General features: G+C 45.8%; 1 protein-coding gene across 5 annotated transcripts in view; it reads left to right on the forward strand.

The window, feature by feature from the left end:
* GNE (glucosamine (UDP-N-acetyl)-2-epimerase/N-acetylmannosamine kinase) overlaps window positions 1-10,777 on the forward strand; it is an 80,781-nt gene that overhangs the window by 19,150 nt on the left and 50,854 nt on the right. For 3 of the 5 annotated variants that reach the window (XM_012000606.1, XM_012000608.1, XM_012000609.1), the window contains exon 1: window positions 4,958-5,136. The exons of the other annotated variants lie outside the window; for them this stretch is intronic. The gene's annotated coding sequence lies outside the window, so the exon portion shown is untranslated. Of the gene's footprint in view, window positions 1-4,957; window positions 5,137-10,777 lie in introns of those variants that run through there. 5 annotated transcript variants of the gene reach the window in all.

Raw genomic sequence — 10,777 nt, forward strand, 5'->3', positions numbered from 1 at the left:
GTTAGCCAGGATGGTCTTGATCTCCTGACCTCGTGATCCGCCCGTCTCGGCCTCCCAAAGTGCTGGGATTACAGGCTTGAGCCACCGCGCCCGGCGACTATGTTTTTAAGGTGCCCCATTTTCCTTTCATTTCCAACTGGCCAATCCTCTCTGTATTCCCCAGTCCAAATGCTTGGGAGAGCTACTTTAACATGCACATTAGCTAATTACCATTGTCACTGTTAGCTAGCCACAGGCTTGGTGCCAGGTTTTTTCATGGGTAATGAATAGGCAGCTCTTGAGGAGGCAGCCCATGGGCACAGGTGATGTTTTCTTTCTTTAATTTAGTGACGGTTTTTACTTTATGAAAATTCGAAATTCAACTGTGCTGCTTAGGTATTTATTAACACTTCAATAAAAACCTTAAGAAAAATTTGTGCCAAATAATGTTCTTTTCTTTTTTGAAAGCCTCACTAAACTAATACATCAGGAGAATGCCATAGAGATTAGACCTTGATTTTAAAGACGTCTTTTAAAATATCTTAAGACCTTGATGTGAGCCATTCAGAGAGACGTGGGCTGGATAATATAAGAGTTACGTGAACTCTTAACTAATGGAACAACTTAGCCAAAAAGTGATGACTGTAGGCCAGGTGCGGTGGCTCACACCTGTAATCCGGGTCCTGGCCAAGGCGGGCAGATCATTTGAGATCAGGAGTTTGAGACCATCCTGGCCAACATGGTGAAACCCCTTCTCTACTAAAAATACAAAAAGTAGCCAGGCGTGGTGACACATGTCTGTAATCCCAGCTACTTGGGAGGCTAAGGCAGGAGAACTGCTTGAACCTGGGAGGCAGAGGTGGCAGTGAGCCGAGATCGTGCCATTGCACTCCAGCCTGGGCAACAGAGTGAGACACTGTCGCAAAAAAAAAAAAAAAAAAAAGTGATGACTGAGATGAACCTTGAGACCTTGAGATAGGTTTCTGTCATAAAGTGCAATGCTCTAGTTAGTATAGAGGAAATACTGGGTAGTAGTAGCTAAGCAAGTGGGATCAAGGACGGGGCTCTTCTGCTTAACAGCTGTGCAACCTCAGGCAACTTCGCCTTCTGTATTTTGGTCTTTTTATCTGTAAAGTAGGGGGTATATACAGAATTTACATCTTAATGTTGTTATGAGCACTTATGATTATAGATACAATGTTTAGAATAGTTTAGGCTATTTTAATTTAGAAATGTTTAGGCTATGAAATACATGGGTAGAATTTACAGAGAGGCAGAGTACTTTAAAAGAATTAAATCACCAAATAAAATAAGACAAGTCTATGACAAGAAATGTTCCCAAAGCGGCCAGATGAGCATCTGTTAGGGTGCTGTAGGAAGGTTTCCCCCTCTGATGAAAAGGTTAGATTAGAGGATCTCTTAAAGCCTAGAAATCATTGATAGCCTAATTATGCCCTGAATGCTTGAAGTTATATTTATGATTAGGGAGTAATCTCTAGAAAAATCTGATTTTATTATACTACAAAGCCATAAGTAATTTTTTTGCAAACTTGTAGAGTTCTCAGACTAAAGTCAAATAAAACCAAATCATACAAACCAAACTTAACTAGTGACGATTTTTGGTATGTCAATTCACAATGTTAAACAGTAAAGTAATAGAAATCCAGAAACATAATATAATTTACCCATAGAAAAGTGATCTCAAAAAGCCAAGAGAAAATGCCTCCTAAGGGTCCTTGCTGCAATTTCATCTCAAGAAAGCAGAGAAGAAAATTCTAAAAAGATTATTCATTTAAGGTTAAATGATTACGGAAATATAAAATTCTCAATGTTGGTCAAACACAAAACTTACAAGTGGCTTAGAAAGTGCATACAATTCTCAAAATGTATTGCCTGCTGTTAAAAGCATTTATATTTATAATTACATTTTTCTAGCTATATTAAGCATTGTTTTTAAAGCACATTACAGTAAAATACACATAAAAAGTACATATATATTACATATATAATTTGAGTTTTTACAAACTAAACACATCTATGTAATCAGCACTCAGATTTTAAAGACTGAACATTAAGCATTGTTTTTGAAGTTAATTTTTCTTATCTTTCAAGAAGAAAAAAATTAATGTTCTATTCTGCATATCTGGAGGTACAGTATGTAACTTTAAAAGCAACATACCCATCTTGCCTTCAAGTGACTTTCAATACCTCTTGTGGTAGCCAGAATAAATAGCTCCCCAAAGATATCCACATCTTTTTTTTTTTTTTTCGAGACAGTGTCTCACTCTGTCACCCAGGCTGGAGTGCAGTGGCGTGATCTGCAACCTCTGCCTCCTGGGTTCCAGCTATTCTCCCGCCTCAGCCTCCCAAGTAGCTGGGACTACAGGTGTGCGCCACCATGGCCGACTAATTTTGTATTTTTAGTACAGACGGGGTGTCACCACGTTGGCCAGGCTGGTCTTGATCTCCTGACCTCGTGATCTGCCCACCTTGGCTTCCCAAAGTGCTGGGATTATAGGCGTGAGCCACCGTGCCCCGCCTGGATATCCACATCTTAATCCCTGAACCTGTGACTATGTTTCCTTATTTGGCAAGAGGGACTTTGCAGATGTGACCAGGACTCTGAGATGGGAAAATTATCCTGGATTATTGAGTGGACCCAATGTAATCACCGGGATCTTTTTAAGTGAGAGAGGGAGGCAGCAGAGTCAGAGATGATGTGGCAAGGGAGGTAGAGGTCAGAGGTGCCATGTGCCAAGGAATGTGGGCAGCCTCTAGAATCTGGAAGAGGTAAGGAAATGGATTCTCCCTGGCAGCCTCCAGTAGGAAGGCAACCCTACTGACACCTTGATTTTGGTCCCTTGAAACCCATTTGGACTCTGAACATCCAAAACTGTAGAATAATAAATTTGTGTTGTTTTGAAGATCCTAATTTTGTGGTAATTTGTTACAGCATATATGAAACTAATAAACCATTTATAGTCTGGTGAGTCTGTGTTCAGATTCATAAATCTCACTGCACATTTAATAGCTTCATGTGGCTCACACGCATCTCAATCATAGCATGCCCTGAATTAAAACTTTACTTCTTTCTTCCCCATCCAGGTCACTCTCCCAGCCTTTCTCATCTTAGTACACAACCAACCACCCAATTACTAATGGTAAAACCTGGAAGTCATTTCTTTTCTTTTGTTTGCTTTTTAAGAGACAAGGTCTCCATCCGGCACCCAGGCTGGAGTGCAGTGGTGTGACTGAGCTCACTGCTGCCTCGAACTCCTGAGAGCAAGCGATCCTCCCACCTCTGCCTTCCACAGTGCTGGGACTGCAGGTGTGAGCCACCACACCTGGCCCGGAGGTCATTCTTGAGTCTTTTTCCCTGTCATCCCCTTATATCTAACCTATAATTAAGTCTCATCAATTTTACTTCCAAAATAAACATCATATCCATCCACTTCAGTTGAGTTTCACTGCTACCAATCTATTTTCCACACAGCAGCCAATGGGATTTAAAATAGAAATGTGGGCTGGGAGTGGTGGCTCATGCCTGTAATCCCAGCACTTTGGGAGGCTGAGGCGGGTGGATCACCTGAGGTCGGGAGTTTGAGACCAGCCTGGCCAACATGGTGAAACCCTGTCTCTACTAAAAATACAAAAATTAGCAGGGCATGGTGGCATGGGCCTGTAGTCCCAGCTACTCGGGAGGCTAAGGCAGGAGAATTGCTTGAACCTGGAAGGTGGAGGTTTCAGTGAGCTGAGATAGTGCCACTGTACTCCAGCCTGGGCGACAGAGTGGGACCCTGTCTCAAAACAAACAAACAAACATCTGATAACACTTCCTTGCAAAAATCCCTTAATGTCTTTTCTTTTGTGGCTAATGTGACCTTTTCGTGGCTCCAAGCTAGCTGCAGGAGAACAAAGAGTTCATAAGTATTTACAAATTAGAGCTTAATTATTAATTGAAATGCATCACAAACTGCAAAAGTTTGATGAGATTTGAAATTTGCTATACAGCAAGAAATCTCAGTAAGCTGTTAGACTTAGTTTCACCTGTGGTACATTTTTAATGCTTGTAAAAAAAAAAAAAAGATGTTAATATTTTGTATCATCAACTTCATTCAAAGTTTCTTGTCAATGGTGACTTAGGAATCTGTTGCCCAGGCTCGTTTCAAACTCCTGGCCTCAAACTATCCTCTCACCTTGGCTTCCTAAAATGCTGGGAGTGACTGAGAAATTTGAAAGGGTCATTAAAAAGTCTTAAAGCTTGATTCGGTGACATGGGCCTGTAGTCCCAGCTACTCAGAAGGCTGAAGCCAGAAAAGATGGCTTGAGGACAGGAGCTCGAGCCCAGCCTTGACAACATAGTGAGACCCTTGTCTCAAAAACAACAACAACCCAAAGTCTTATTTATCTTCAGGAGCTGCGCAAGCCCTTTACCACTGCCACGTTTCTCCCTGGATGTCCCTAGGCTTCGGGACTGGCTGGGGGTTCCCTGTAGTGGAGGCCGCCGCTGAACTGATTATAAAGATCAGGAAGGCTCTGCCATGCCTTGGTCATCAATTCACACTCCACCAGTGTCTTCTAGCAGTCACGACAAGGTTTAACGTTAGGGACAGCTGTGGGGTGGCCGCGCTACGCGACAGTATTGTTTCGGTCCTGGCCTATGAAATAACTGAAGGAACGAGAGGCGCAAGAAATCCCTCCCTGGGTGCAAGACCAAACAACTACCCCGCGGGAAGACTCGGGCTTCGGTGCGTGTGTCGCCAGCGGAGGAGGACGCTTCGGGGCAGGAGCACAGGCTGCCTGGACAGCCCCGCAGCAGCTGCAGCGCGGAAGATACAACGGAAGACGCTCCGCTCTGGTCTGCACCCAGCCGGCCTCAAAACACCGCCGGAAAGGGTGGGGGGCGGGAACGGGGGCAGCCAATCACGGGAGCCCTCTCGGGCGGTGTCAGGGCGCGCTCACGGATTCGGCGCTCCAGGTGGGCGTGGCTGGGCAAGCCGGGAGTGGGGACAAGGTCGAGCGACGAGTCATCTACCCGCGCGCCCGAGCGCGGAAACCGAGGGGCGGGCTCGCGCTCTGCCTGCTTCGTGGCGCTTGGTTCGGCTGTCGCCCGAGGAGCGCGGTGGCGGCGTGGGAGGGAGCTTCTGACTGCGTCTGGTGAGAGCCGCGCGGCGGCGGGGGACTCCGGGAGACCATCCTGCCCACCCCCAGGGCCGCCTCCTCCAGCCTCCTGCCCCAGGCCTCCCCTCCCTGGCCACTTTCCACCCCATCGCGCCCGGAGGCCCACACTGGACCCGGGTCTCGCCCAATGTCCTGCAGGCCTGCACCATAGGGCCCCTCTTTGGCCCAATTCAGGGCTCCGCCATGTGGCTCGGGGTGGGCCCCGATGATCAGGGGAGGGGATGTAGAGGGAGGCCCAGGTTGACTTGTCCCCTGGGACAGTGCTGTCCAGCCAGGGGGGATGCTGAGTGTCCCGTGAGGAGCGGGGCGGGGCGAGAGAGGGTGGAGAGCTGCCTGGCAGGCAAGCTGTCCTGGCGTGAAAAGGCTGGGCTAAAAGGTCTCCACTCTGCTCTGACTCTGCCTTCTGAGTCAGGGCTTCCTTGTATATTTGAGAAGTGTTAATTCTCCGCCTTCCCCCCAAATTTTATTTTTTATTTATTTTTATTTATTTGTTTGTTTGTTTATTTTTGAGACGGAGTCTCGCTGTGTTGCCCAGGCTGGAGTGTAGTGGCGCAATTTCGGCTCACTGCAAGCTCCGCCTCCCGGATTCACGCCATTCTCCTGTCTCAGCTTCCCGAGTAGCTGGGACTACAGGCGCCCGCTACCACGCCCGGCTAATTTTTTGTATTTTTAGTAGAGGAGGGGTTTCACCATGTTGGCCAGGATGGTCTTAAACTGACATCAAGTGATCTGCCCATCTCAGCTTCCCAAAGTGCTGGGGTTACAAAGGAGTCAGCCACCGCGCCCAGCCAATGATGAACTATTAAACAGTGATTTGGGGCAAGTAAATTATTTTCTCTGTGCCTCCTGTCTGTAGAATGGGGCTAATAGGAGGGCTGTGAGGATGAAATGAGTTAATACGTGTAAAGAAAGCTATTAGCACAATGTTTGGCACTTCAGAAGCACTCAGCAAATGTTTACTGTTGTTTCCTCTGTTCAGTGACTGCTTGAATGTTGTTTCCTCTGTTCAGTGACTGCTTGAACCAAGTGTTCATTATTTTCAGTTGATTGCCTTAAAAATACTCTCTTCACAAAGAACTCTTTCCACGGTTGAGTGGGACATTATTTTTCTGGAAAGTGTTAACACCCTTTTGCCAGCATTTATAATGGACAGTCTTGAGTTGAGAAAATGCAGAAAATAGCCTTTAAGAATTGGGTTTCTACGGGGTGCGGTGGCTCGCGCCTGTAATCCCAGCACTTTGGGAGGCCAACGCAGGCGGATCACCTGAGGTCAGGAGTTCGAGACCAGCCTGGCCAACATGGTAAAAACCTCATCTCTACTAAAAATACAAAAATTAGCTGGACATGGTGGCGGGCGCCTGTGATCCCAGCTACTCAGGAGGCTGAGACAGGAGAATGGCTTGAACCCAGGCAGCGAAGGTTGCAGTGAGCTGAGATTGCACCACTGCATTCTAGCCTGGGCGACAGAGTGAGACTCGGTCTCAAAAGAAAAAACAAAAAAAAAGAATTGAGTTACGGTGGCTCATGCCTGTAATCCCAGCACTTTGGGAGGCCAGGCAGCAGATCACCTGAGGTCAGAAGATCGAGACTAGCCTGGCGAACGTGATGAAACCCCGCCTCTACTAAAAATATGAAAAAATTAGCTGGGCATGGTGTCACATGCCTGTAATCCCAGCTACTTGGGAGGCTGAGGCAGGAGAATTGCTTGAACCTGGGAAGCGGAGGTTGCAGTGAGCTGAGATTGTGTCACTGCACTCCAGCCTGGGCAACAGAATGAGACCCTGTCTCAAAAACATAAAACAAAAAAACAAGAATTGGGTTTTTCAGCGATTGCCAGTGAGTTCAAGATGAAGGCAAACTTGTCTGAAAACTATCATCTGTCTATCATCTGTCATCCATCCATCTGTCACCTATTATTTGTTTTTCTGTCTTTCTTTTGGTGGCTCAGGTACAATTATAGAATTGAAGAGTGAAATGGATGCAAGTATTCAGTCCCGCCTTCTGACTTTCTGAGCTCTGGGCTGGACAATGCACCTACTTCATAATGTTCATTTAAAAGATTGCTTGTTTTTATTTTTTATTTAAATTTAAATTTTTTTTAAGATAGGGTCTCACTCTGTCACCCAGGCTGGAGTACAGTGGTCCTTTTCCAATTTGTACTATAGGGCTAAAAGGTCTCCACTCTGCTCTGACTCTGCCTTCTGAGTCAGGGCTTCCTTGTATATTTGAGAAGTGTTAATTCTCCGCCTTCCCCCCAAATTTTATTTTTTATTTATTTTTATTTATTTGTTTGTTTGTTTATTTTTGAGACGGAGTCTCGCTGTGTTGCCCAGGCTGGAGTGTAGTGGCGCAATTTCGGCTCACTGCAAGCTCCGCCTCCCGGATTCACGCCATTCTCCTGTCTCAGCTTCCCGAGTAGCTGGGACTACAGGCGCCCGCTACCACGCCCGGCTAATTTTTTGTATTTTTAGTAGAGGAGGGGTTTCACCATGTTGGCCAGGATGGTCTTAAACTGACATCAAGTGATCTGCCCATCTCAGCTTCCCAAAGTGCTGGGGTTACAAAGGAGTCAGCCACCGCGCCCAGCCAATGATGAACTATTAAACAGTGATTTGGGGCAAGTAAATTATTTTCTCTGTGCCTCCTGTCTGTAGAATGGGGCTAATAGGAGGGCTGTGAGGATGAAATGAGTTAATACGTGTAAAGAAAGCTATTAGCACAATGTTTGGCACTTCAGAAGCACTCAGCAAATGTTTACTGTTGTTTCCTCTGTTCAGTGACTGCTTGAATGTTGTTTCCTCTGTTCAGTGACTGCTTGAACCAAGTGTTCATTATTTTCAGTTGATTGCCTTAAAAATACTCTCTTCACAAAGAACTCTTTCCACGGTTGAGTGGGACATTATTTTTCTGGAAAGTGTTAACACCCTTTTGCCAGCATTTATAATGGACAGTCTTGAGTTGAGAAAATGCAGAAAATAGCCTTTAAGAATTGGGTTTCTACGGGGTGCGGTGGCTCGCGCCTGTAATCCCAGCACTTTGGGAGGCCAACGCAGGCGGATCACCTGAGGTCAGGAGTTCGAGACCAGCCTGGCCAACATGGTAAAAACCTCATCTCTACTAAAAATACAAAAATTAGCTGGACATGGTGGCGGGCGCCTGTGATCCCAGCTACTCAGGAGGCTGAGACAGGAGAATGGCTTGAACCCAGGCAGCGAAGGTTGCAGTGAGCTGAGATTGCACCACTGCATTCTAGCCTGGGCGACAGAGTGAGACTCGGTCTCAAAAGAAAAAACAAAAAAAAAGAATTGAGTTACGGTGGCTCATGCCTGTAATCCCAGCACTTTGGGAGGCCAGGCAGCAGATCACCTGAGGTCAGAAGATCGAGACTAGCCTGGCGAACGTGATGAAACCCCGCCTCTACTAAAAATATGAAAAAATTAGCTGGGCATGGTGTCACATGCCTGTAATCCCAGCTACTTGGGAGGCTGAGGCAGGAGAATTGCTTGAACCTGGGAAGCGGAGGTTGCAGTGAGCTGAGATTGTGTCACTGCACTCCAGCCTGGGCAACAGAATGAGACCCTGTCTCAAAAACATAAAACAAAAAAACAAGAATTGGGTTTTTCAGCGATTGCCAGTGAGTTCAAGATGAAGGCAAACTTGTCTGAAAACTATCATCTGTCTATCATCTGTCATCCATCCATCTGTCACCTATTATTTGTTTTTCTGTCTTTCTTTTGGTGGCTCAGGTACAATTATAGAATTGAAGAGTGAAATGGATGCAAGTATTCAGTCCCGCCTTCTGACTTTCTGAGCTCTGGGCTGGACAATGCACCTACTTCATAATGTTCATTTAAAAGATTGCTTGTTTTTATTTTTTATTTAAATTTAAATTTTTTTTAAGATAGGGTCTCACTCTGTCACCCAGGCTGGAGTACAGTGGTCCTTTTCCAATTTGTACTATAGTTTCTTTGAGGGAAAAAAAATTATATAGCTGGGGAACACATATGAGAAGACTTCTTGCTATTTAGCCTCTTGTGGCTTTTAATTTAAATTTTTAATTTTTGTGCGGCAAGGCCAAGGCAGATGACTTGAGGTCAAGAGTTCGAGAACAGCCTGGCCAACATGGTGAAACCCCGTCTCTACTAAAAAAATACAAAAATTAGCCAGGCATGGTGGTGTGCACCTGTAATCCCAGCTACTTGGGAGGCTGAGGCAGGAGAATTGATTGAACCTGGAAGGTAGAGGTTACAGTGAACTGAGATTGCACCACTGTACTCCCCTGGGTGACAGAGTGAGACTCTGTCTCAAGAAAAAAAAAAAATACTGTGAGGCAAAACAAATCATTCATGGTTTGTCAATTTGTATTTATTTTACAAAGAGCAGTAAATGTTCCATGTGGCAGTACTAAAATGCCTAGTACTTACCAATTACTCAAAGGTTATTCTCCCTAAACTGGGAGCAAGCTGGCTATATGAATAAACTGAAAAATAGAACAATGTTGCCTAAGGCCAGGTTTATAGACAAGTTTGCCTTCATCTTGAACTCACTGGCGATCTGAGAAACCCAGTTCTTTTTTTTTTTTTTTTGAGACGGAATCTCACTCCTGTCGCCCAGGCTGGAGTGCAGAGGCGGGATCTCCGCTCACTGCAACCTCTGCCTTCCGGGTTCAAGCGATTCTCCTGCCTCAGCCTCCTGAGTAGCTGGGATTACAGGCCTGCCACCATGCCCGGCTAAATTTTGTATTTTTAGTAGAGACAGGTGCCCGCCACCACACCCACCTAATTTTTTTGTGTTTTTAGTAGAGATGGGGTTTCACCATGTTAGCCAGGCTGGTCTTGAACTCCTGGCCTCAGGTGATCCGCCTGCCTCGGCCTCCCAGAGTGCTGGGATTACAGGCCTAAGCCATTGCGCCCAGCCGAAACCCAATTCTTGACAGCAGCTTTTTGCATTCTCTCAATTCAAGACTGTCCATTGTAAGTACTAATGAAAAGTGATTGCATTCTTACAAAAGGAAATTTACTTGCCCCAGGCTGGATTTAAATTTTAATTTTTTTTAAGATAGGGTCTTGCTCCATCATTCAGGCTGGAGTGCGGTGGCACTATCATAACTCACTATAGCCTCAAACTCCTGGGCTCAAGTGATCTTCCTGTCTCAGCCTCCCAAATAGCTAGGACCACAGGTGTGCACAACCACGCTCAGCTAATTAAAAAAAATTTGTTTGTAGAGACAGGGATCTTACTGTGTTGCCCAGGCTGGTCTTGAACTCCTGATTTCAAGGAGTCCTTGCCTCGGCCTCCCAAAGTGCCGGGATTACAGGCATGAGCCACCATGTCCAGCCAGATTTCTTGTTTTTATTTATATATATATGTATTTTTGAGACAGAGTCTCACTCTTTTGCCCAGGCTGGAGTGCAGTGGTGTGATCTCGGCTCACTGCAACCTCTGCCTCCTGGGTTCAAGTGATACTTGTGCCTCAGCCTCCCAAGCAGCTGGGATTACTGGCACGCGCTACCACGCCTGGCTTTTTTTTTTTTTTTTGAAATGGAGTCTCAATCAGTCTCCCAGGCTGGAATGCAATGGTGCAATCTTGGCTCACTGCAGCCTCCTCCTCCCAAGT

This window comes from Mandrillus leucophaeus, unplaced genomic scaffold, assembly GCF_000951045.1.
Source record: "Mandrillus leucophaeus isolate KB7577 unplaced genomic scaffold, Mleu.le_1.0 Scaffold632, whole genome shotgun sequence".
NCBI lineage: Eukaryota > Metazoa > Chordata > Mammalia > Primates > Cercopithecidae > Mandrillus > Mandrillus leucophaeus.